Source organism: Anser brachyrhynchus (genome assembly GCF_964034855.1).
Source record: "Anser brachyrhynchus genome assembly, chromosome: 1".
Classification (NCBI taxonomy): Eukaryota; Metazoa; Chordata; class Aves; order Anseriformes; family Anatidae; genus Anser; species Anser brachyrhynchus.
In genome coordinates, this window is record NC_137694.1 from 118,986,474 (window position 1) to 119,014,040 (window position 27,567).

The 27,567-nt window shown below is 45.2% G+C and overlaps 1 protein-coding gene across 2 annotated transcripts in view; it reads left to right on the forward strand.

Annotated features, from left to right (window-relative positions):
* Positions 1 to 6,833: 6,833 nt before the first annotated feature.
* AGPAT3 (1-acylglycerol-3-phosphate O-acyltransferase 3) overlaps positions 6,834 to 27,567 on the forward strand; it is a 91,656-nt gene continuing 70,922 nt past the window's right edge. Inside the window, exon 1 of one of the 2 annotated variants that reach the window (XM_080579130.1) lies at positions 6,834 to 7,058. The gene's annotated coding sequence lies outside the window, so the exon portion shown is untranslated. The remainder of the gene's footprint in view (positions 7,059 to 27,567) is intronic. The other variant, XM_080579131.1, reaches the window with a different exon arrangement.

Consider the following 27,567-nt stretch of genomic DNA (forward strand, 5'->3'; position numbering starts at 1 on the left):
CTTCATGTGATAATTTGATGATTCCTCATTTATAGATAGGGCTATACAAAAAAAAAAAAACCATCTCTTTCTTAGACTCTATGCCAATGCTAACAGGCTTTTGCAGCTCCAGTCTCACAATTGAAACTCATGAAGCACCTGTTGTCCATTTTCTCTGCAGCCATTTTTCTTACTAGGGGGCTTGAAGTACATTACACTTACCCAGCACTTCACAAATCCCTGTTTTTTTTCCAAAGATTTTTTTTTTTTCATGACAGCACAGTCTGCTCCTTATGACGATCTACTTTGATCTGCCTCAGAGGCTTCCTATCAGTAATTGCTGCTTTTTTCTTCTGACACAAATGCATCCAAACATTTCTTCCCAACTGCAGATATGCTAAAGCACTTCTGATAATACCGAGTCTGCCGTACCTTACTCTCACTTCCATTTCTGGCAAATCCAGGCTGTAACATGACTGCAGAACTGGCATTTCTCAGCACTTGTGTTTCCTGAATTTGAAGCAATTCAACATCAGCCACGGGATTTCTAAAGCTGTGTGAATTATCAATGACTTCCATGCTCACTTGTGGGGGGACAATGTTCATCGTCTCATTTCTCCTCTCTACAAAGCTCTAGAAACATGACAGTTACATTGAAATCTGCTATAAAAAAATGGTATGTGCAACAAACTGCAAACAATTCACCAGCATTTTGTAAACCAGAGCATCAGTAACAGATGTACAGACCAAACAGATACTATGATAGTCAATTTTCATTTTGGTGATGTCTTGGGAAAATTACTCATGCGGAAAGATTAACATATATAGAAAGACTACAAAACCATACAGATAAGCCTATCTGAATGAAATGTTGCCACAACCTTACATACTAGTCCCCATCTTGATCTGGGGAGTAATTTAATATAATACCCTTAGCCTACTGCATTTATTGATGGCACAAACAGGGTCTGGGTTTTGTCTTGCATATATTGTTGTAGCAGCAGTCTGACTCTGCTAGTATCACCAAAGCCACACCTGAGAAACCCAGAAAGGAGCCAGGTCCATGGATCAGGGGTTGTATATGATGTCAACAGATAATGCTGGACAATTATCTTGGGCTTCATTCATACCTTAGGGAGAGAAAAGTGATTTTTTTTTGTGATACATACAGCAATATCACTAAATCTTAGTCATTTTAAAAGAATGTTTACTGAGTTTCAGGCTGGCAAAGCCACAGATTGCTAAAGAAAAGCATTTTGAAGTACATCAAAACCATAGGGGGAAAGCAAATTCCCTTCCACATAACAGCACTTCAATGCACTACACAAACCATGCTTCCCAAACCAAAAGAGAACATCTCCTTCCACACAGCCGTAGGAAATCAGTTGTCATCTATATCAGGGATCTGGCACACTGCAGTCTTTTATCTTGTCATGTTTTACATGTTTATACATAACAGGGCAGCCTGCCAGCAGCTCAGGCCAATAACAGCAGCAATGGCTGAGCTACGAGTGGGTAGGTTTTTGCTGGAGCAGCACACGAAATAGGTATGGTGGTTTGTCAACATTCAGTTCTGAGTACTGGGGCACTTCCCACAGTGCTGATTGCCATTAAAAACACAACAAAACGGAAACGTATGTTAGTGCCGTTTGAGCTAGAGTGCAAGGTGCTGCAGCTGACAGAAAAGCTCTCCTTATGAAGGACAGAAGCTGAGGAATCCTATTTGCATTCACATTTTGGCCCCCATCCACCATTCTTGATGGGCAAAGGAAAAACAATTCAATAAGCTCTCAAAATTCCTTTAAAGACTCAGAAAAAAAAAAAAAAAGGCCAACTCCATTTTCTATGTCTATGGCAAGTATCAGAAAATTCAGAATTAAGAAACACCGGTAAATTCAGCTCTTTCTCCTTGATGCCATGTGTTAAGTAGGGTTTTCATTTTCGTTAGGTCATCCTGCTTTGCCCAGATGTTTCCTATGGATGGACTGGGTCAGTTTTTCTCACACTGTGGTCTGGGAACCAGGCATGATTCATAACTTGTTGGCACGCGGCAGACAGAACAGGCTACCAAAACTCAGCATTAAACATACATGTCTCTTTCCCTGTATGCAAGCAAGAAAATATGCAGGGTTCACAAAAGGAAACCTAACTAAGAGATAAGCCAAGGCTTTCTCTGGAGCGTTATGTAGCCCTTGGACCAGATAAAGGAGCATCAGACTATGCGGTCTCCAGGGTCCTTTCTAGAGCCAGACTTCTGTAGCCTCACAACACACCACGTGTTGGATTTGTTCCACCCAACACAGGTGTTTATACCCAGCCGGGCTCCCCCTTTTGTCATGGGGACCCAGGCCTTGCTAGGAGAGCAAGCCTTGCTTGGCACATACTGCTGACAGGAGTCAAACCAAGGTAGCTTTTACCCAACATTTCCTCAGATCTAATTACATATATGACTGTGATCCTGCTTTCCATGTAGAGAAAAACTCCCACTGATGTTAATGGGTATTTTTTCCTTAAGAAGTACCAGATATGGCCCTTAGATTACATGGAAAAATATATAATTTCGATATAAGTCAACAGCGTTTGGTTCAGCTCAGAATGCCTTGTAAGAAGAACAGGACTAAAACTCACCTCAGGGCATCCAAAGATAAAGAATGCAATTTGAAGAAAAAGTATAGGGAGCTGTAGTTACAGAAAAAATGTGTATTGTGTATTTGTATTGTGCAAGGTTTTGTTATTTGCCTAGCAGCATGACCTATTTCTCAGCATCATGTGATTTTTGTATTGGAAGACTTCTGTAAAGAAGTAGAATTGCTTTTCCAGTGGGAAAGATACAAATCTGATTTTCCTTAATTCTGCCTGATAAAATATTATAATGTAATTTTTCTTTTTTTGTATTTAAACTTCATAAGCCTTTTGAAAGCTACATATGTGTAAAGCATATGCATCTATGTATCAGTTGTTGGCAGCATGTAGCTTCATTAAGTTTTTATTCAGAAAATGTACAACACGGAGAGAAAATCCAAATTAAATTACACTTGGATTTAATATGATTTAAAGACCATCTCCCACCACAATCGTGGTTAAGCACTTATCTAAAATGAATGAAGGGAATCTAAGCCACCTTCCATGCCTCTTGACTTATGCTGGTGCCTAAGTTTTCTGCATAAATTTGGCTTAGCTGCCTGAAGTTTTTTCAATTATGCACACAGAGATGAAAATCTGTGTATGTCACTACTGGCTGAAACGATTTGGCATTCCTAAAACACTAGCATTGAGAGAAGACAAAAAAAATCACAACTGAGGCATTTAGAAAGGAGCTAGCTATACAAACTCAACAGCTTTTGAAAAGCAGGTCCCTTGAAGTATGTGCAGTTAGACACTCAAAGTCGGCAGTCCCTTCTGAGATGGTTGATATATCTGTTTTAAGCTTGTGACTTCTTCGTTTCTAGTTGTATTTCTTCTAACACACTGGAAGCATCGTAATTCCAGTGATAGGGCACTTTTAAGGCTCGTATAACTTAAAAGTGACCAAATGAAAGCTGACTACACTTTCCCAAAGGAAAAAAATGCTTTGTGAGTTGAGAAATTTCAGCTCTAGCAGTAATTATTTTTCAGGCAATTGCTAGAAAGTATGTATTTGTCAAAATCATCAGTGTGACAATACTGAGAACACAACAAAGTAGAAAAAACTAGAAATGATTATAAATGCAATGTTGAACATTTGGTAAGCTAAGAGAATATTCAGTTAGGTTGGATTTAAAATACTAACCTCTTAGATGAATTCTGTCTTTATATCCTTTGTATTATAAGCACATCAATGTGTTGTATCTGCATGGCTTTTTTTTTTTTTTTGGTTAAGACCTCCAATTAATGAGGAAATTTGGCTTAAATTTAAGATAGGATGTGGCAGCATGAGCAAATAACAGTGTTGCTGCTAGGTCGTGCTTCTACTTGTGTGACCAATGCTGTGTACTGGCATTTGCTGGAGTGCCCCTGGATTTTGAAGACCCCATCCAGCAACCAATTCAAGCCTCCTTGACCTTTCAGCAGCTGATGCATCACGGCTCGAGCAGTGAGCATGTGGAGAACTACAAATGGTTGCCTGGCTTCTGCTCACTCCCGAAGTTAATCAGCACTTCGCGGCAGTTGACGGGAAGTAATGAGGAGCTGTCTTTGGAACGAGGTGTTGAACATGACTCAGATACAGCTCAGTATTGAAAACGAACACGGAAACATCCTCCAGCGATTTCTAACCGCTTGAGAAACCAGAATGAGATTTTTGGGGGGCTATACCGGGTGTGATGGGTACAAAAGGGATACATTTCAAAAACAAAGAGAACTAACCCCGAGTAATGTTGAAGAGAAAGTCTCTTCAGATGGAGAGGAAATCTGTATCTCGTAATTATATTCATATTTTCAGAAAAAAATTACAAGACCATTGAAGATCACTGTAAGACACTTCCCTTCCAGCAGACCCTGTAGACCAGTTCGGGTGACATGAAACAGCTGCTTTCCCGATACTCTTAGATAGGTTTCAGCCACTTTGATGTTTTAAGTGGTTTTTGCTCAATAGAAAAGACTAGTACTGCTTTATTTGAAATCTTGCTTCATGCACACAGTGAGCATTGCTTCTGTGGAACAGCTCATTTTAAGCCTGGGGATGATAATAGATGAACATCAGGACATTTGCTCTCAGTTTCACTCCATGGTAATGGTCAGCAATTTACAGAGCTGTCAGTAACTCAGAAAGAGAAGATGCTGCTTGCCAGTAAGATGTCAGAGTGCAGTCGCGTAGGAAGGTGGAAATAAATTTCTTGGCAAACTTTACAGATGCTACTTTATTTTTTATTTTTTATTTTAATGCTGTTTCTATATTCACCATTTCTATACCCAAACTTTAAATATATTTTATTTTCTTTCTCTCCCTATCTCTCAGGCTAAAATATCCCCTCCACATTCAGATCTCAGTTCTGATAATTTGATTGTTATATACACAATGCTCATATAGACTTCAAAGGACATTACAAGCACATAAGGACTGCAAAGTGGTATTGCCAAAGTATGATAAAAGTAGGGTATTTTCACTTTTCTGTAGTTAAAATTTGGGTGGAGCAGAAACAGGGTCAGGCAAGCTTAACTGTCTTCCTGTTAGTGATACAATCTGAAAAGTCTTCTGACTGAAGAAATTAGGTTTTTACAATTAAACTGTCACAAGCTACTTCTCTTAGATCATTTCCTTGAATGAGCCTTTGTTATCTGGAAACAAACTTGTGAGGTACACTAAAAGTTCACGCAAGGGAAAAACAGAAGCTGTGCAACACCCCCATTTTCTCCATCCTCGTGCAAAACCAGATGTAGCACAAGGCCAAGCTGCAATCACCTGTGTACTACTACCACAGACAACGAAGACAAACAGGAGGCTCAGCACTGGAACCCTCAGAGGAATGGTAGATTGCTTCTGTTTCGAGCTACACAGGAGACTGCAATCATCTGCGATGTTGTTCGGGAGTCACGGAGGCTGCTTTAATTTATGGCAGCCTACTATAAAAATACAGCAGGACAGGAGACCGGCCGAAGATTTTGTGATTGGACAAGCCGGCATGGGCTGAGCAGCACTAGATAAGGCTGGTCAGAACTGCCAGCAAGAGGCTGAGCTGGGGGAGGAGATATCAAAAGAGGGAGAGAAGAGAAAGCTACGTACGCACCTGACCTAGGGCAAAATCTCTGCCTCGTACTAGAATCCACACTCAACTGGAAACCGGTAGCGAGTCCTGCGATAGTAAAAGCACAGCAATTAAAGGATTTAATGGCACCTCGAGTAAACACAGGACATGAATATTTAGATATCACTTGCGTGTACTTTTCTAAAGTAGATCCTGTTACTACGTTCTGAATGTCATAGACTGCAGGTGAAAGAGGGGAACATTCAGAACCTAAGCAAACGATAAAAATGCTTTTTTTTTTTCCCCCCCCCAAGATCTCCCATGCCTGCTGAGGATAACATGTTTTATTCTGATGATCTGGAGTGCGTTATGACCACTGTTTTTCAGCATTACTGCCTCATGCTAGCCTCCTCAAAATCCCCATTCTGGAACCAAACGAACTGATTTCAGAGGTAATGAACGCTCACAATTTCATTTAAAAGGCTCTGAGAGTTGCAAGCCGTCATTACCTTGAAAAGCAAAACCAGTTTAATAGAGGCATCAGGAAGGCTTTGGGAGGATAACCTCAGGTACTGGTATTTCAAACCGGTGTCCCAGCTGCAAAGGCTTTAGGGCAGGTTCGTGACTTCCACTGCACCGGGAGGGAGGAGGAAGAGGGGAGGAAGAGCTCCCTGCTTGGGGCTACTTGTGGGGGGGCTCATGGAGCTCTGTTTTTTGGCCCAGGACCAAGGGAGCTGTCATGGCCCCACACCGCTGCATCCTGATGAGAGTGGGCGAGGGTCTGAACAAAAATGCTCCTTTGTGAGATTTTCTTTTTCTTATGAAGAGAGGTCCCAACCTGCACTCCTTTTAGCCTACCTTGCTGTGGTGGGACCGGGACACAAAGACATTGTCGCTCTAGAGCGTTACATCTTCTTAAATCTTCCATTTTTCGGTGCGCGGTGACCACCCCCAATTCCTCCCTTTTTCCCCTCAGTTCGCAGCCGGAGCCGGGCCGTCACCTGCCGGCGGCGTGCCCCTTACCGGCCCCTCACGGCGCCGAGCCCGCCCCGCCGGGCCCTACCGGCCCCGACCCCGCTCTCCCCTCGGGGCTCCCGGGGCGGGGGCGCTCCCCCCGCCGCCCGCCCCGACCTTCCTCCTCCTCCTCCTCCTCCTCCTCCTCCGCCCGGCTTCTCCTGCCCCCAGCGGCCCGGGAGGAACTGAACGGGCGCCGCACAGGAAGTAGCGGCTGCGGGGAGCGGCGGCGCCAGCTGGGGCTGCGGCGCTCCATGAGACCAGGCTCCCGCAGCCGCCCGGCCCCGCTCTTCCCCGCCTCCCGGCACCGGCACCAGCGGCCGAGCCCGGGGGCTGGAGCCGGAGGCTGAGCCGGCCGCAGGCGGCCCCGGCTTCTTCCCGAGGAGGCGGCGGGGAACGCAGGTCGGTGCTGGGCTGGGGAGGGGGGTGCCGTGCCGTGCCGTGCCGAGCCGGGCTGAGCCGTGCCAGCGCCCCCACCCCGCTGCCGGTGCTGGCGGCTCCCCCCCCCCCCCCCCGCCAGGCCCCAGCGCCGCTGCTGCTGCGGCGGAGACAGCGGGAGCCGCGCCGGGCCCGGCTCGGTCCGGTGGGGTGGGGGGAAAGGGGGCACCCTTGGGTGTGGGGGGGCACCCTTGGGTGTGGGGGGACACCCTGAGGTGGATGGGGGGGACAGCCTTTGTGCGGGGGTGGCCGCTTTGCGGTGTTGCCCCCCGCCTCCCTCCCCCCCCGGGTGTGCGGAGGGTGGGCGAAAAGTGAGGGAGCAGCCGTGGAAATACGATGGTGTGGGCAGGGGGAGACCCGCTTGCGAGGGCAAGATGGAGAAGAGCAGACCCTATCGATCGGGGAGGGTGAGCCCGGTAGGATGTTGCTGTGCCCGGGTGCTGCCCTGGTGATGCTGATGGGTTTAATCAGCCGCTAACCTGACGTGCGGGCATCCGAAGCGATATGCACGTTGGTTATCCCCCTGTAGCTTTTAATGCCCTGTGTTTAAAGGCAACTTAAGTGCTGAGGCAGAGCGCTACCTGCTTGACACCTCACCCGTGTGTTCATCTCTGGTGTGCCCTCCTCTGTGAGCCTTCCTCTCCCGCCCTCGGTCCGGCGGCGAGCGGCTGCGCAGCAAGCACGGGGCAGAGTTTGCAGTGATCTTGGGGCTCTTTCTTCAAAGCAATAGTAATCTCATTAGCTCAACCTGTGCCTCACGTTATCAAACTCATTGATTCCAAGTCCAATATAAACTTAACGGCCTTTCCCCCCCCTCTCCTGCGCTGAGGGGAAGAGGCAAGGGTCCAAGATCATGAGTTTGCCCTGGGAGAATTGCTGATAGGTACCAAGCGTGTTTGGAGGTAAAGTGGCAAGCGCTCCACTCGTCCTGGCGGTGTTCCTGGTGCTGGACTCGAGTACTGCTACCTCTTCCCCTCTGCGCTTGAGGCTCTTTGTTTGAACTACAGGTCACTGGGTGAAGTTCAACATAATCACAGATAGGTATGCGTATTTTATGTGTTCTTAAGTTTGGTTCTATCAGCAGTAGCACCCATACAGTCATTTGTTTTAAGACCGCAGCTGGATACGAGGTGATGGAGTATAACGGAGCTGTAGCCTGCGGTGAACTCGCTTTGCTGCTGCGAGTGCTGGGCTGGTACAAAGCTCCTTGCAGTGTGAACAATTCCAGGCCCTTGGCTTTTAAACATGAATGTCCTGGTCTTTCTTGTCACTTCCACAAGAACCTTGGGTTTTGGTTCCCTTTTTGTGCTCTAGTCCTTCCCCTTAACTGTTTGTTACTGAACCTTCAGTACTAAAGTTAGGTGCATTAAATTCAGTACCTTTGTCCAACCTTATTTAAAGACAATCTTAAGTACTCTAAGGAACTTTTATTATCCCTTTCTGTCTTTAACTTCCACCTTCACCTCCCCGCCCCGTGCCCACGCTTAATTGGAGGAAGCAGGGTAGAGAACAGTGGGTCTCCAAATATAGCTTGAATTCAACAAGCACTGGGAGAACGCCTGACCAGACGGTCTGCGCTGCGCACGACTGAAGCGGCAGCACCACTCACCAGAACTTTGTTCTGTGGTTTAGCAGCGCCTCGCGCATAGCTCAGGCACGGCCTTGCTCGAGAGTGCCTGAGTTGTACCTGACAAGTGCTGAAAGCAGACCTGGCTGCAGCGGACATGGTGTTGAGCAGAAGTAAGGGTGCTATTTACTTTTCCCTGTTTAATTTCTTTCACCCCCAAAGAGGTGTATAAACAAATAGGACAAAATTCTGTTTACAGTTACGTGGAGCTCTGCTAGCGCCAAGTGTGCGTCCTTTTTCCAGCAGGAGCAGGAATGCTTTCTGCCTGGTATTAATCTTCTTACGAAATGAAACTATTGCATAGTCCTGTGCTAGCTTAAGTTTGTGTTTTTTTTTTTTAATTTCTTTCTGCTTCTGTTTGTAGAAAGATGCATTGTTTTCAAATCCTAAATGATGTTTTGCATACTTGAGAAACTATTACGGAATGATTGGATTTGAGGCTTACTTTTTATGGGGAATTGGTGTGAATAAAGTATTGCTGGTAACTGAAATGAGTTCACCTATACTAAATCTATGATAGCTATAAATTACTGTGGGCTGCTTTTATGCTTTATAGAAATACAAAAACCCCAACAGAGGTTGCATTCAGTCTTGCTCCTTTGGCTTATGAGAACATAAATCTTGTTAGCAGTGGCCAAGGTGCTGACAAATGTAATTGGCATCTGCAATGGCTAATAATGCCTTGTTCTTTCAGTGCTTTTTCAGTGTTAATGCTGATTATTGGTGGCTGTGTGATAGTCTGCTTATAGTCAGTGCTTGAACAAAGAAGAGGTGATTGGTACCTTGAATATTACTAGAAATGACAAAACGTGAATGGAACCATAAATCTTATTGCATCCCGGACTGTTCCGCTACCTTCTAGTGCCGAGCCCCTGGTAAGGATTCTCTGTCTACACTTGCATTTCAGGCTAACGTCAGGAAACTTTGGCTTGTGGTTAGTTCTTAATAAGCAATCGATAACATCTTTTGAAGTAAAACTAAAAGGGAGGGGACGTGGAGGCGTTAGAAGGTGTTATCCAATTTTCTTGCTTAACTATGAGCAGAAGAAACAGAAATTCCCAGGCCTCTGCAGTGTATGTGATGAAGACATTCTTAAAAGTGTTGCGTTAAAATCACTTTGCCGTCCGATAGGTGCTCTGTGGGGATTCTAGATGTGAGTCAGCACCCGAGATGGGGACCGATTAGAGGCAGGACACAGGCACCAACAGGTGAGATCCAGATGATCTCCGAGGTGCTTTGGGGCACCAGCAAATGAAGCAATAATCTCTGCTTCCTGTTTTGGTGTGTTAATTGCAGAAGTCCAAATTGAAAATGGCTCAGAAGGAAACAAACCCTTGGTTCACGTAGTTCTGACGCTCCTGAAATCAGCGCACACTTACGATTTACCAGTAAAAGGTTCTTGTGCCTTTGAGTTTGGATGTGTTCAGGAGTGTGCGAGACGTGACAGTGGTGAGAAGCCGGGCGCTTACAGCTGCTACGGACAAGTCATAGCAAAAATGAAAGAAACGTACGTCTCGTTTGTGAAGACCAATCTGTGAGCACTGCTTTCGGACTCAGTCCTTCACCACAGCACCTTGTTCTGCTGTGTCTTTATCTGTCGCTATCTAAGCCTGCAGGAGGTAGACAGCGAGACTGTGTGGTTTAGTAGACGGGAGGCAGGAGGTTTGGGTTCATCTGTGCCCAGGTGAGGTTTCTGTATTGTAAAAAGGAACTGAGAGCCAGGGTGACTCTTTTTCCACCCCAGGTCTGTCAAACTGAACTTTTTCAGTAGGAGAGGGCAGCGACCAGCCAGGCTGGGATATTCTGGTGCGTTACCAAGGCAGTGCTGGGTGAAGGTTATGATACCTTCTGGAGAAGAGGGAAGGAAAGCCGTATCAATGCTACGTATAGCTCAAGCCATGTGAGGATACAGCCCATCAGGCTGCTGGACAAAAGAGAGTATTGTTCTCACTTTTCTGTTTCATTCCTCTGTTTTATGAAGAAGTTGATGCAGTTCTGGCACCCTGACCTTTCCCTGAAGTTGTTGACCTCTACCTGAAATAAACCTGGGGAAAAGCTTGGACTTGTTACGTCTCCTTGCTGTGTGCTACTGCTGCTTGTGTTGCTTTTTTGTCTCTTATTTCCTCTTTGCTGTTCTCAGGCATGCAACTTCTAATGTGCATTTTGTAGAGGGAGAGCATAATTTTGGGTTACTGATTGCCCTGGGAACCAGGGAACTTGGGACCTGGGCTTTGTGAGACCTACTAGTGCAATGCTGACTTTTTTTGTGTACCTGTAGGTGCCAATTCCTTGGTAGGGAGCTAAGATGAAGTAGTAGCAGAAGGGAATAAACTTTCTGCTGCATCTTGGATGGGGAATGAAAGCCAGTGTACTGACTAGTCCTAGTACTATTATTTATCTTGCAGTGGTATCAATAACGCGTTGTTTGCTTTCCAAACAAAAGATGTGGTCTGTGTCCCACGGATCCTTTGAAACTTTTTGTAGTGGAAACGGTAGTTCTCATGGCCAGCCTTGGTGCGGTCCTGTTGTCTAATTGTGACTACCGCTGTTGTTTGAGACTGCTTGAAAAAATGCTTGTCCTTGAAGGAGGTGTTGAGCTCCCAGTGGTTCATGAGAATGAAGGGGCACGTAGATTCCCTGTACGTTTGGAGTGCAACAGTTTAAAGAAAAGAACATTACAAAGGGAAGAGGTGGATCAGAGTGTATGTTCAAACACTTTCAATCCAACTCCTCCTCTGTATTTGTATCTGTGGAAGAGCTGTTTAAAACCTTCAAAATGTTTCTGCCTTGGTGTTTAGAGCTCTGCAGTGGTCAGGTTTAAGTAGTACGCCCCTGGCCCCTCTCCGTGTGTAGCACCTCTTCTCCATGCTGACAGGCGCTCTCGTTTGCTGTAAAGGAAATGGGATTTCAGCACAATTTTTAGTATTCTGTTTTTTTTCTTTCTGTTATTGTTCATGTGCGTTAGCATTACTTAGGTAATTATAGTGTGTTTGGTAGGAGTCCTGACAGCCTAAACTGAGTTCTTTGTCAAAAATGTAATGTTTCCCTTTTAATTAAGAAAGACTAGAACCAGCACCTGAATCTATTAATTAAATAGTCAAAGTTGCTATCTATTTAGGATATATTAGTGAGCAAAACAAAATGCATTTCTCACTGAAATATTGCCCAGAGTAAATGAGCTTCTGTGAGGCTTTTCTGTGGTGGAAAAAAAAAAAAAAACTGTTGGTACTGCATCTGTCGCAGATGCGTGGTCGTGCAAAATTCATGTGAAATCTTTCCAAATTCTATGGGACTCAAAACAATAGGCACTATTTCTTCCTCAGAGCTCTTCAGAAATGTTAAATAATCCTTGTGACAGCCCTGTGAAGTGGGCATTGTGGTAATTTTTTAATGGATGGCAAAACAATTAATCGGCATTGTCTCCATCTGTACGGTGGCAGTGGGATTTTTCACAGTGCCCGAGGCCTGGCCTGCTGCTGCTGAAACTTGCAGCCCCGTTAGCAAGGGGTGGCTCGGCGCATCTTTCTGCTTTTTCCCCTGCTGTAGCAGTGCTGATGAGAACTTCTCGCAGGTGCGGTCGTCGTCAGCATGCAGGTGTGTACCTCAGGATGGTCCCTGCGTGTCCTCACGTGGGAGAGGAATTTCATGTCTTCTGTGGTTTTCCAGCCAGCATCGCTTCTTGGAGGAGAGGCGTGCAGAGCTGTTGGCTGTGCTGGCATCTGTAGAAGTTACAGTTCGTCTGCCTGGAAAAGCAGCATTGCTCGAATCGACTTAGTGCAAGTTTGTTCATCCATGGGATAAGGTCCTGGTAGAGCTCTTCCTGCTGGGCTCTTGCCAGGCTGGCCTTGCGCAGGGTTACCTGCTGCCTCGAGGCTGGGCTCTCCAGTCCCTCTGATCTGAAAACGCTGCAGATGCTGCTGTTTCCTTCGCTATGTGAACCCCGGGGGTATCGGTAAGGTGAAAGAGGTCTGGGTCAGCTGGACCAGAACTTCCCGTTCCGGGTGCTGTATCCGTGCTGTTCCAGGTCACGCCAGCATCTCAGCCTTTCTTTGCAGCCTGGCTTTGGTTGCTGAGATGTCTCTCTCTCTTCTCCTCCACCATTGCTGCACCATGTAACCCTTCCAGGAGTTGTAAATGCCACAGCAGATGGCTTGGGGAGGCAGTATCTGTAATTACTGTTGCAAGATTTGCCTAAGCTTGACTCTGTACAAAGAACGCTTTTTTTTTTTTTTCCCCTAGAGATTCAAAGTTGTCGGTACTGCAAGTGCAGATTTGGTCTTTTCAGGGGAACACGATAGTTGAAATGTATGTGTTATGTGCTGATTCAAAAATGTTCTGCCTTTCCTTGTAACGTAATTCGTATGATGGTTTAGTGTTAGCAGTTTTCAGTCTTCTCCTGCTGGGTCAGGTTTCAGGTTCCTGGTAGTGTTGTAGGCTGGACTGCTTATGGACCCAAATTTTGATAATGGGTGACACACCGTTAAATAACACAGCCAGAATCAGTTTATTAGATAAAGGTGGATTTTTAAACCCATTAGCTTGACTGGTAGTGTTACACAGGTTGCAGTGGTAATGTCGTTCCTTCTCCCTGCTGACCAGAGACGCGTGGCTATATGGTTGACCTGTGCATCTTTAATACCTAATGCAAGTCTTTTTGTCTCCCAGTTGCAGCTGTGATTGATTGATCCCATGCCTTGCATGCACGGGGGGTTCTTCCAAGGGCTCCCTTGCTCCAGGCACCTTCCTGCAGTCCTGGGCTCCCTACCAGGGTGTCTGAGCAGAGCTACTCCTCACTCAACACTCTGGTGCCCATGGCCCTTGGTTTATTGACTGTATAGCCAGTCTCCACGTTAAATTGGAGTTAGAAGAGGGGTGAATCCAAAGGAGAAGAGAGGTTTTCATTTCTTCAGTTCAGTTAAGGTGCTGTAAGCCAAAGCGTGCAGGCCTGCTGAACAGCATTTTATTTCCTTCTGGTTTTCACAGCAGAGGGTGACAGCTCTGGTTCCTCCAACAGCTTCCTGGGGATGCTCACAGGTCAGAGCTGGAGTCCCTCCTTTCCTAGGGCGCGTGACGATCTGGTCAATGTTTCAGAGATTTTTAAAATTCACCTTGTCTGTAAAGTACTTCTGGCTAAAATTTTAAGCAGCAGTTAGAATTTGGACCAGATTCCAGATCCTGCTAGTGTTCTTTTTCTGTTTGTTTATCACTGGAATCATGGAATCAAGGTGGTTTTTGGTATTTTTTTTAATTATTTTTTTTATTACTATTTTACTTGTCCTTAGCTTTCCTGGCCACCCACTGGCAAGCTTTCCTTGAAGGAACAGAGTCCCATGTCTTCAGTAGTCTCTGTTCATAACTAACTCTTTTGAAACTTGTAAATGTTTTTCTTGTTGAATCTGTGTGTGGCGTCCCTCTGTGGAGAGGGCAGCTCTTTGAAAATAGATGTTTCGTTTACAGCTAGCACTGTGACAAGAACGTTTTTATGAGCTTTCTTAAGACTTGAGATTGCGTAAGCTGAAATGTAATGTACCCTAAGTAATGTAGTTTGATTTTTGTCTCCTCAGGTTCAGTTGTTTTTGACGGTGGAAGCTGAGCTGGCTAGCTTAACTTTCCAGTTGCACTTTCCCCAATGTCTGTCTTTGATGATGGTTCAAGACCTATCACCACCAAATGCTGCTGGACTCCTTGCAAGCCTTCCTACCCAAATACCCGACCAGAAAACAATCGATGAGCTCCCTCCTTCTGCACACCCAGAAAGTACCGAGTTCGCATGCCTTTCCTTAAAGCCATACAGCAGTATGTCTTAAGCTGAGCTCCAAAGGCAGGAGCACTCCTCCTGCCCTATGGATCGCTGGATGCTGGGAGGCTGTGCAGCAGCGGGGTCACAGTATAGGATCACAGAATATCCCGAGTTGGAAGGGACCCATGAGGATCATTGGGTCCAGCTCCTGGCTCCATGCGGGACCAGCCACAAATCAAATTGTATGCTTGCCATGGTCCTCTGCTCTTCCCCGGCTATTATGTGCTGGCCTCTGCAAGGGATGTATTGAGTCTGGGTGGATCTTGGCAATGACCTGGTGTAGATATGCCTGTTTTCTACCTGGATCGTGCTCAGCCCAAGAAAGCGCATTCAGCCTTGCATTTGAAATTAAAACTTTGATCAAAATGGCATTTCTTCAACTTGCTTCTTGCAGCTGAGGCGATGGCTGTGAGCTGAGCACTGTAACTTTATTCATGAGAGAGGTTTTGAAGCATAGTCTTAGGATGAAGATGTCAGCTAAACATATATGTGTGCTTATGCTATTAGATGTGTACAGTTAACAAGCAAGCTTTCCTGTGCATGTAGAGAAACCCTCTTGATGATAGTTTTCTTTTTCTTTAATCTGTAAACTTTTGCCAGCAACTAACTACCTGAAAGGAAGGTGTGGGGAGCTGGGAATTGGCCTCTTCTCCCAGATAACTAGTGATAGGACCAGAGGGAATAGCCTCAAGTTGTGTCAGGGGAGGTTTAGGTTAGAAATTATGAGACATTTCTTCTCAGAAAGAGCAGGCAGGCATTGGGACGGGTTGCCCAGGGAGGTGGTGGAGTCACCGTCCCTGGGGGTGTTCAAGGAAAGGCTGGATGTGGTGCTTAGGGACATGGTTTAGTGGGTGACATTGGTGGTAGGGGGATGGTTGGACCAGGTGATCTTGGAGGTCTCTTCCAACCTTAATGATTCTGTGATTCTAAGGAATTAAGCTTTACTGGCTGAAGAGTTTCATTTTAGTCTGTGTATTATAGGTTTTGTTGGGTTTTCAGTAGCAATATTATGCTGGCCAACGAGAACTGACCTAGGTGGTGCTGATATTAAATGGAATTTTTTGTAGCAGCTTGGAAAGTAGGCTTTGTAGCTTTCCAGGATTCAAAGGTATTAATAGCTGTACTGGAGAAAAAAAAAAAAAGGCAGGTTTCCTTGGTTTGCTGTATACGGGCACTCACAGCATCATCTTCATTATATTTCACAGTAAAAGCCAGGTAGACAGTGTTCATTGTCACTGAAATAATAGGACCTGCTGTATGCAACCCGTTTTGAGCCTTACTTCTTTAAAGTAACATGCCTGTATTTTTCTCGAAGCAATATAATCTCTTCCTTTCTTTTTCTCTTGTGACATTTTTTTTTTAATATGCTAAACATTAAACATTTTCCACAAGTGCAGGGATCTCGGTTTCTTCAAGCTCCCTGGCTCTCAGTAAGCACCCATATGGTAGGTCGATGTTTGAAGGTTGAACCTTTGCTTTTCTTTGAAGGCACTGCGAGTGGGAAGGCAGTGCTTTACATTCGTCTGCACTAGTTCTTCAGACACCAATTTAAAGGCTGCCTTGATGGATCCCAAAGGAAGACATGAACCACCAGGAAGAGTTATCCGTGGATAGCTTGGCTTGCTGTGCCTGAGAAAGGAAGAGGAGGAGTTTTTGTTTGAGGGAAACAGTCAAAAGCTTTACAGCTCTTGGCATTGCATTTGAAATTAATGCTGGTTGCTCTTCACACCCACAACTGCTGCGAACGAAGGAACATCCGTTGAGGACATGATTGGGTTTATAGCATCGGAGTGAAGGAACGTCCAAAGAGAACGTGGGTTTAGGATTGGCTTAACACGTGTTTCCTTAGTCGATTTATTTTGATTAAAATCTTTGCGTAGATGGCTTTTTTAACTGAATATTTAAGCAAGTTGAAAGCAGGCATTTTACTGTCTCTCTTTAATTTGTGCTTGGTTTAGCTTTTTTTTTTTTTTGAAAAGATAGTGCTCTCATCCTCCTTCAAGAAAAAGTGGATTTAAGTTGTTTGGAAAAAAATGCCTACTATATTGTAACTCTGACAAGGAGGCACGTGGGTTAGGTAAAGAAACTGCTGGCTTTTAAAGGGATGGGCTCAGGCCAAAAAGTTTTGAGAATGGCCTAAATCACGCTGTGCGGTTTGTAAGCTCCCTTTATGACCCTTACGCACATTGTGTTCTAAGTGTGAGCCTAGCAGTGTTACGTAGATGCTTTCACTGGCTGACCTAAAATAACCAACTTAAGATTTCCTTTGTGATTTTTTTGTCTTTTCCCCTCCTGCAACAGGCCTGTCCTTTTTGAATTGGTCGGTGTTACCTTTCCTGAGCTCTGGCTGCACAAAGAGGGCACAGAGCCATATTACCATGTGTTCAGGTTTCTGCCTGACCCGGCAGCATGATGTGGGGCCGAGGAGCAGGGGAGAGCCTCTGGGTGGGAGCATTTTGTCTCAGGGCAGATGGGGCTGGCTGTGTACCACATGTGTAGTTGGCTCCTTGCTCCTCCCCAGCGCATGGGGACGTCAGCACTGAGGAAAGGTTGGCAGCGTCTTTTCCAGTGGGATTGCAATTTAGTCTGGAAGGGGAGGAGTCCATCTGCTGGCACTCTTAATCCCTCTGCCTGAATAAGATCAACCACAGCAGCCTCACTACTTGGTGATATCACTGCCTGTGTTCATTTGTGCCTCAGTGCGCTGGAGTCTCTTCTTTAGTTCTGTTCATTAACACTGCTAGGTTGGCAGAACGTCTGAGCAAAAAGAGAGCCCAGGCTTTCCTGTGTTTGTACCAAATACCTGTTTTGATGATAACCCAAACCACAGTGCTTCCACTTAGCAGTTCATAAACTTGAACGTGAGTCGGTCTTACAAAAACCCAGCCAAGCAGCCCACAAAGCCTCCTGCCCCAGGAGAAGAAAACAGACAAGGTAGGTTGGGATGCATGCACGCTGCTGTGATATGAGTCTGCACAGCTTGTTTTAGGCATCGCCTCGTGAGGAACCCCTTTTCCCAAGGTCACATCTGTGAGAAGAAATGGAAAAAAGTCACTGGGAAGTCTGGAGAACGTTACCAAAGGGGAGGCTTACAGAATGAAGTCCTCTCTATGAAGAGGACGCTTGAAAGCCTGCTGCAGAGGAGAAGGGAGTGATCTGCTCTCCGTGCCCACTGTAGAGAGGACAAGAAGTTACAGGTTTAAGATGCAGAAGGGAGGGCTGGGAAGCTTTGGAAAAAGCTTTCTGTTGCCAAATGGAAGTTATGAAATCTCTGATGCTGGAAAGAACTCAGAAAGAAAGGATCCTGGCAGATGCCTCCGGGAAGAGTTGGGGCTTGGTGCTCCCGCTCTGGGGACGAGGGTGCTGTGTCCTGTGTGGGAAATGCACCGTCATTAGATGTGGGCAAGGGGCAGGGAGGAGCCCAAGGACATACATTCTGGCAGCCCTCCACTGTCCTCAATGCTGCTGTGCAGAAATGAGTGGGTTGAGGGTGAGAAATTAGTGTTCGTGATGAAGCGAAAGGTGATGGAGAAGCTCGGCTATGAAAGGTTGAGGGCAGCAGGGTGAGGTGACCTGTTGGAATCCCCTTCAGCTGTGCACGCCGCAGTTTTGTTTTGACAGAAGCTCATGCTCCAAGTTTGCTCTCCTCTAGGAGCCTGGCGTGCTGTAAATCCCAGCACAGGGCAACACAGACCAGTCTGTAAGTCAGAGTGACCCTGGAGGGGTATTGGGATTTCTGCTCTTCTGGCAAGGGGTCCTTTCAGACAGAGGCATCCTCACATCTTATTTTCTAAGCATGTGGGAACAATTCAGTTGTGGCCCACGTGTGCTCCGTGCAGAAGGTGGAGCGAGGGAAGGTGTGCTGACCTTACAGATCAGCCTGAATCCGGGTACTGCAAGGACCGTGGTGTCTGCTTCCTTTGTTTTGCTGTTTTTCAGCCGCTGAGCTCTCGGTAAATTCTGTGGCACTGAATTAATTCCTGACAACCAGCCAAAGTACCTTAGAGTCGCTCCGGCCAGAAGCTGTAACTACCAGCGATGTGTGGAGGGCACTAAACAGCAGCTGAAAGGCTGGGCAAACCTCATTCAGAAGTAGCCAGCGTGTGCCCTCGGAATTTCAATGCGAGCTCTGGTCTGCTCTACAGGAGAGCACTGCTCGCCTTTTTGGCGTTACAGCCACTGCAAGAAGCTGGTGGGTGCCGGAGTAGTTCTGCAAAATGAGAAGTGATGAATTAAAATCTTGAGTCAAGTTTCTGGCTCGCTGTACTGGCGAATGAGTATTAGAGACGAAGTAGCAGAAAATTATGGGCTGCGATGGTCTGTCACTCCATACGAACAGCAGAGAAATACCATCCAGCTTCCTGAAATGCCGTCTTTTATGCGTGGTATGCCTAAAATTGTTTGGCAGGACATATGGTCTTCGCATGTTGGTAAAACACAGGCGATCTAGGATGCTCCACACAAGGAACTTCTTGTTCTTTGTGTTCTCTCCTCGGCAGTGGCCAATGCCTAACCTTGGCAGTACTGAACCGCCGTCAGCTGCATCTGAAAAACTCATTGGAAGTGTGGATATCTCTCATGTAAATGAGACACAGCTTGCCTCCTTATGGCTGTGAGGAGCTTCAGTCTTCCTGTCACTGACTGTAGAGCGTGTGCATAGGTAGGAGAGACAGAAGAGATAAATTAAGCCTCTATTGAATGACTCAATAGCTTTTGTGTGAGTTCGTAACACGCTGCTTTTTTAAAATGCCATATGTTCTTATGAGAGGGGAGCCCTGCTGGGTTTCTGCCTTAATTCCAGAGTGCCCTTAAAATGTGATCTGATAAGATGGAAGCGGTGTGGATGCTAGCGTCTAGTACATGGATCCCAGATCTTGGAAGACCCTGATTTTTTTTTTTGGCAAATACAGGAATATCTATGGTTCACAAATATGATGTAATCCAGTGGAACTACACCTGTGAGAGGATATAAGCAGCAGAAAGCTAATGCCTGCACTTCACCCTGCTTGTTTGCTCTGACAGGCCAGCGAGTCCTCGTTAGCTATGTGCTTCTAAACCTGAGAGTAATAGCTGTACAAATTAAAAGCCTGCTGCACTGATACAGATCCTCCCTGCAGCTGCAACTGTCCTATGGCAACTGTGTTTAACAAGTTGTAACAGTGTCAAGTGCACACCGTTGATGGTGAAGTGATTTTTATTTTTTTTTCTGCCCCCCAGCTGAATTCCTGCAGGAAACTTTAGCTAAGGAAGAGGGTGGATCTGCTCAGGCAGGTGAATTTATGCATATCTGCCTTCTCCTGAAATCTTGGAGTAATTTTCTCTTGTTCACCTCTTCCTCCTCTTCCTCATTTCGTCCCACTTACTGTGGGTTATGTCAGGGCTCTTTTTAAGCATTTAATTCAGTCGCCAAATTGCAGTAATGAGCAGGTAAGTTTAATGCTGTGTTGCACGATAGATGAAGTGATTGTGCTAGCACTGCTTAATATTGATCTCTGTATTTGATTTTTGTATTTCCAGTGTAATTGGATCAGCTTTTCTGTATTGTACCTGTAACCATTTCTTTTCTATGCTGGCAGTGTGAGAGAGGGGAAGGAGGAGCATGGAGGGAATGAAAAGGACTTTTCACTACTCCTGTGTTTTCCTAGATTTGTGTTTATGTATGCGTGTCCGCTGGCAATGAGCGGTACTGGCAAGAGGACTATGGAGCAGGCCTGGGGTGTGAGGTCTCCAGAGCAGCTGGGACCTGGGCTCCTGAGGGGTGAGGACCCTCTCTGCTCCATCTGGGCCTGGGTGACCTCGGCCTGGGGCTGCAGTGCTTCTCCCTGAGGCTAACAGCAGCCTGTGTAGGTAGTGCCAGCATTTTGGCTATAAACGAAGCCAGGGGGGTTTGGGGAAGGGTCTTTGCTGAAACAGGGGAGGGTGCAGAGGGACATGCTGAAGGGGGAGGCTGTACAGAGTCATCCACTCTGCCTGTCGCTTCCTTGCACTCCTTTGCTCTGAATTCCTGGAGCAGATCTCTCCCGGCCTCTCCTTACGTCTTCTCCCACCTCCCTTTCTCCACCCCCTCACCCACAGCTCTCTCCCTTTTGCCTGGTGGAAGTGAGTTTAGATCCTGAATCTGCTCGTTGCCAGACTCCTTTCTTTCCTCCAGCGTGTCCTCGTCGCATTGCTTCTGCTTCTCCCTCCCCTCTCCCCCAGCCGAGAAGCTTCCCCCAGCTCTGGTAGAGGACGGGAGGGCAGAGCTGTTCTCCAGAGCGCTCGTGCAAGTGTCTAAGAGCCGCTTCCCATTTTTAGGGTGGCAGTGTCTCTGCTTTTTCTAGGGAGTCCTAGTTTGCTGCTTCGGGTCTGGATGCAATCCTAATTTATGTAGAGATCCTATCTTAAGACTTGTTCAGATGTTAGCTGTGCACAGACAGCTTTGCAGTTCCTGTGATGGAAGTGATAGTTTCTGCATGCTGAGGGAGTTGTGTAAGCTTGCTAAAGACCCTGGTTATATTGGCCAGTTCTCGACGGCAGCTTTTTAAGTTATTTGATGAGAAGTTATTTTGGGAAGAAGAATGTAATCGGGTCAAAAATCAAACTTCAGCAAAGGCTCATTTATTGTGTACGGTTATGTTTCGGTTGCTGGGCATTACTCACAATGGAAGAATTCAAGTGTTCAAACTCATTTTTACTGGTGGTCTTTCCTCTTGGTCATGTGTGGCTTTCTGACGTGGTTTCATTTTGGATTACCAAACACTGATTTCTGTTCTGTATTAAATGTACATTGACTGTCTATTGGAAGTGTTTCACTGAAAATAGTAAAGCCTAAAGGGGAACAAAGCCATTTCCTTTTTTTGCCTTAGTGTTTTTTGGTAGATCAGCTGTGGTTATGTTTTGTCATGACCTATAACATTCCTAATATGAGTTTGAAATTCAAAGTCCTGTCAGTAAACAAAGCAAAACCCTTGTAAGATGAGGTGGAGTACTTGGTGTCTAAAGCCATGCTTCTCTCGTGTTTGCTTGTGGTATCAAGGTGGCTCCTATCAGCAATCACAGCGGCCTGGGAGAGCAGGGTAGAAGGCACGTGCAGGTAGAAAGGACTTTCAGAAAGCCTGTGCATCAGGCAGTTAATGTTTAGAGTCAATGCCTTTGATCCCTAAAATACAGGTTTTTGAGTTTGTACGGTATGCTCCTCCATATAGGAGCCTGATCTTGCTCTTAAGAGAAACTGCCATGATATTTCATAAAGCTGTAGTGGGAAGTAGTGTGTACATGTACCAGTGGACTGTACAGGAGTACAGTGAAAACCAAGTCCTTCTATGCTGTTATCTTCTATTTGCCTTCTGTGCAGCTCAGTTTTTAGTATGTGGTTCTTTCATGGTCGCTGTTCGCAAAATTTCAGACCGATGCCGTGCGAAGTATTCCAAACATTTACTTTGAGAATTCATCTTTCTCATCTCCACACCGGAGTTGTGTGGCCTTTCATCAAAGGAGTGTGCTGGAAGGGAGCAGGAAAGTAGAAAATTAGGTGCTTCAGAGTCTGGTGGGGTGATCTGAGCACCTAGTGTCATTTTAGGGACTTCAGGATGTTTCTTCTGGCCTGGAACCACTACTCTCAAAGAGCATTGGTTTCCCAATGGTCTGGTGTCACGTCGGCTGGCCCCTTGTGGATGTCATGGGTATACAATGGACATATGTGAAAATGGCATTTGGTGCCTGTGTTTAAAAGCAGAAAGCTCCTCCATAATCATTGGTAAGAACTTCAAAGGAACAGCTTTTTTTTCTGACTGGTAGCCCAGAAGTGTTCCTAATTAACAGGCATTTCCTCAAACCTCAGTTGTCTTCACCTCCCTGCCTCAGTATTTGTGTGTTTAAAGCCAAAGCTTGAAGTGCCAATAAGCAAATACACCCATGGGTAAGCACATGAGCTCTGTTTAAAGTTACTTGACTCTCACAAAGATGCAATGTAATTGCTACGTAACTTGTTTAAGTTGCACTGAAATGAAAATCTGAGTACTCTATAATAAAGGAACATGGCATGGATTCAATGCTGCAAACATGCAAGTGTGTGAGCATGTGAACAGTGTGGCTTCAAAGATGTAGGGTTTGGTTTATGGGACTGGAAGCGCTGTAAACCCTAATATTCTCACTGTTGGCAGGATCAAAGTTTTTACTACGCATTAAATAGTTTCCAGGCAGCTGAGTAACATGTGTCTGATTGTTTCCTTTCTTCCCTATTCCTGGCTGACAGTGTCATAGTTGTTTTAATGAAATAATCTTCATCATACCAGAGGCATGCTGTCAGACAAAATGAGCAAGGTAGTGAATGGATTGCCGCAGTGAGATTTTGCTTCTAGTTTCCCACTGTCCCTCAGCACTGTACTTCCAAACTAATAAATAAATCGGAATACTAAGTGATAGCTTTGTAATACATCTGATGTTTTAAAGAAACAGAGGAAAACATCTCCAGTGGTTTCCAGCTGTGGAAAAATATTTATCGCGTGAAGAGCAAAGGCATTCCCTAGTAAAAATTACAATTAAAAATTGTAATTGTCATAATCATCATCAAAATCTGAAATACTCCTTATGAATCAAAGAACCATAGTTACAAAAACACCTTAGAATAGAAAGTGTGATGTCCGTTTTGAGCTGTGGAAGGAACGATTAGTGTGGATATTAAGACAAAGCACAGCCTCTGAAAAGTGGTCACATCAGTGATGCCAACTCAGGTAAGACTCATGGAGTCTCTGAATGTTGTTGGTCTTGGTATCTGAATGCCTACCAGAAATTTAACTGATGCATGTTATTTGGTCATTAAACGTTCATTTTGAATTTAAAAGCAAGACAAAACCACAAAAGCAACAACAAGAACAACAAAAAAAAACACAGAACCAAACAACCTCCCTATATGCAGATGCATGTAAAGAAATCTATGTAGATTCAGTTGTTTAGTGCTTTCAGTAAGCATTTCGTGTTTTAAGTACCTTTCCAGGAGGGGAGGCATACAAGTGGAAGGAAAGAAGTGTTGTTGTTATTTAAGTATTTATTTCTTTTCTAATTTTTTCCATGTCCAGGGAAAAGCTGGAGTATAGTTGGCGGAGTAGAGATGGTGGATAGATTTAAGAATCAAGCAATAGGTAGAACCTTAAGCATAGAAAGGAATAATTAGAAACCTTCCCCCAGTTTAGTAACATACGCACATCTCTTTAGTAACCAACACTTCTTCAGAGGATGTTTAAGCCAGGTTATTGTGCTGCTGAAAAGCAAACATCCTTTCCTTTGGAGTGCATCAAATGCTGGTTACAGTCGTAGTTAATGTCTGATTTCAGAAGAAAAAGTTAACTGCGTGTTTATTTTTGCTGTTCCTTTATCTAAAAATCAGCCAGGACTTTGTATATGGGTCAAAATATATTCTATTCAGTAGTGTGTACATTGTAAAGCAAACAGTCTTGATTACAACGGTGTTATAACATTATAATGAAGTGGATAAAGAATACTGTAATTTGTGATTTCTAAATAGTTCAAAGTGTGTTTAGGGATTGTAATCAACCACTGCTTTGTGGTGTGACAAATTGCTGGCCGTGGGGCTGAGCCAGTCTCCATGGGGCAAGCAGAGCTTGGGCAGGAGGCGGCGCTGGAGCATGGAGCACTTCAGTAGGTGGTGGCCGGGCAGGCTGGCAGCTTCCAAAGCCAAGTGTGGGTCCTGGAGAAAAGGACTGCTGAGAGCTCTGCGGTTCCTTGTGTCCGCGTTGCTGGATGAAGTGTGCCCGGAGAGAAACCTGCTCACGTTGACTTTTGCCCAGCGGTAAAACTTGTTGAAGGTTACGACAGTATTTCCCAGATTCATCCTCCTTTCTATCAGCAGCACCAGGGTTGACCCAGGAGATAAAGAGGGCATTCGTATGTTTGCTTTACCTGTGCACTTTACCCTGGTTATGTGGCTTTTCCAAATGGTATTTATGTTTTAAGCAGTGTGAGATTGCGGCTGGATCTCTGAAGGATGTCCTGTATCAAATTCTGAAGAGAGTGGTGTTATGTAAATAGTGTCGGTAAATAATTGCCGTTCCTCTCCGGACGTGGTTAGAACCAATACAGGCTTGGTCCAGCCGATTTAGCAATGCCTTCCTAATCGCTTGACATGGCAGTGGCACGTGCAGTTGGACACGTCTGGCAGTAGCAGGGTGTGCAAACGTGCAAGCATCTCACCACCAGCTGGTGAGCTCCCGGGGAGCGTAGCATCATCTGGGTCTTCCGCGGATGAAGAACAATGTGTAAACTTGGAGCCAGCAGTCCCTCTGGGCCACCGGGTGCTAGGCTGGGTCACTGGTGTTCCCTCAGGTTCAAGTGTAGGTAAAGATGGGAGGGTGCTCCTGGAGGAGGCTGTGAGCTGGTCTTTCGGGCGAGTGGTTCCTCGGGTCACTGTTGTCTTTAGGAGCCATCCGTGGTGCCTGCAGCTTGTTGGGCAGCACACAGCGCTCCTCACGGACACCTCTGAAGGCCTAAGTCTGTCGGCTTAGTAGCTGCAGGAATTGCTTGTTATGTGTGGAGTGGTGCAACCATATTTCTGTTCGTTAAAACGGGATGGTGATTTGATATTTCAAAGTGATTATTAGGCTTGGGGGTGAGGAGAAGCTGGGAACTCGCAAAGGGAAAGCAGCAGTTCACTAGCTTAAGGCTTCTAAATATCTTCTACAAGTCCACTTACACAACTGTCAGCGCTTAATCCATTTACTGCTGAACGCACTACACTTAGGAGGATGCTTTATCAACATGGAATTTTATTTTCCATGTGCCATTTTAACCTTTATGTACATGGGTTTGTCATTTTATGAATTCCATACTCCTGGAACAGCAAACTTTTTTTAAAATCTCTCCAACACTTAGGAAATGTTGTCTTCATGTATGAATTTGTTTCCTGTGGTGATAATAAGGAGACTGTTTTCTTCTTCCATAGTATATAGAAATAAATAAGTGCTATGGATGTAGAGAGCATCTCACATCGTTGTTGTTGTTTGTTTGTTTTTTTTTTAGTTTCTTAGTAGGATACAAGTGGCTCTATTGTTCTGTTTTAGCCACTCGTGGTATCTGGGAAATGAGGATGAAAGGAAGCCTAACCCTGTGCTTAGAATGACAGCTGGGTGTGTGTGAAAACAGTTTTCTGACATTTTTATACCATGACTGTTTTGCACTGAGCATGAAGGGAGGCTGCCTTACTGTGGTTCCCCCATCAGTCAAGTTCAAAAAAAAAAAGTGTCTGGTTCCTCAAGATTACACTGTTCATTTTGTAATTTCCCTTTATCCTTTGTGTTTAAACATTTTGTATGGAGAAAGATTTTTTTTTTTTAATGACTTATTTGGACAATGTTAGTTCTGTACAGTCAAATGTTGTTGTCTTTTTTCTTTGATTTTTAAAAAAAAGGCATGCTGTGAAATTAATCTGAAAAACAGTAGGTAGATCGAAAAAATAGGACTACTCTTTTTAACAAGAATAACAGAGCTCCAAGGAGCAGAATGATTGGAAGCAGAGGAAAGCGCACACATGAGAAAGAACAAATTATATTTTTTATGAATATGCTGTTTAACAGGTAAAAGCCTTTCTGCATGGGGCATGAGTAAACTACGTTAGTGTTTACTTTCATTGAGTCACTCTGGAGTCATTTGACTATATCTATACATTAAGGTCATTTTTGTCTCTCCTGATATCTCCAGAGCAAATGCTGCTTGGGGCATCTTGGTGCAGGTCACTGAGCTGATCCGGGGTAGTATTGCACCAGCTGTGGGGAGACTATTGGGGACTGAAGGAGGAAAAGATGGAGGGGAGAAAAACATGCCTTCAAATGTGTGGTGTTGTTGTTGCTTCAGAGTGGAAGAAACTGTATGGATGAAACCGGAATGTAGGTGAAAAGCAAAAGGAGGTTTACAAAAAAAAAAAAAAACCAAAAAAAAAACACACTTTACTTTCCTAAGACTTCTAGAAATCTGATTTTCCCTCAAACTTTGGACTTTTGCCTATGACTTCTTGTGTACACGTGTGATGCTGTGTGTGCATTCTACCTTTTTTTCCCCTAATGACAGGGCTCAGTTACAGTGTAAGCTTTCTTATAGTATTTACCCACTTAAATTTTTTTTTTCCTGGATGTGATTTTTAGAGCAAAGGTAGGAATAAACTGAGATCTGATGAGAGAAGTGATCTCTTACGCCTCCCCCAGCGCATTACCTACTGTACAGTGCCTGGCAAAGGTGAGAGAAGCTTGCTCTGCTGCAGTAAATCAACTCTTTTACCGTGTTCAGAGGCTGATTGCTTTCACCGATAGAGCTGTAAGCAAGACAAAACAACTTGCTTTAAAGCTTCCGTGGCTAATGAATCGGTCAGTACATTTTGATTTGCCTTATATGGCTTGCCTGCTTAGCTGCACCTGACTCTGAGGTTCAGGTCTTTATGCCGTTATGCGGCAAGCCTGTTTGATGTGGTTATTGTCACTTGACCCCAAGGCTTTTGCTGGGAGAAGCCAAGAGAGAGACTTCAGGTGGGCAGTCCCGTGCTTCCTCTGCTTTTGTACATTGATACCTCGTGTGCTGGTGTCTCCTTTCCTTTTGCACAGATCACACCGCCTGCACGCATCCGATCCCCCACGGAGCCGATGTCCAGGTAGAGTTTCGCTGCTGTGCCTTGTCACGTAGCTCACAACAGCGGAGTAAATAAACAACGGCTGTGTTGATCAAGGCAGCATGTGGAGCAATATAGGGGCTTTAAAAGAGCACCTGCTTACACGTTTCATTTGGCCAGGGGATCACTGGTTATAAGGATTTGTCATCTGCAGGAATAGGCTGTGTGTAAGCCTGATGGGGTGTTTTAGGTTGGGCATTTTCCAGGCTTACTGTCATCTGGCATCGTGCACCACCTGGGTCGTGTAAGGGCAGTCCGTGTGCCACATGGGTGCCACCCAGCTGGACCTGGATTCTCTGCTGCTGGGGACTGCATGCTTGAAAAAAATTCGCCCTTGAAAGAGTGATCTGAAGCAAACATCACCTTGACTCCTCCTTGCTCTGTCTGCAGCCCGGTC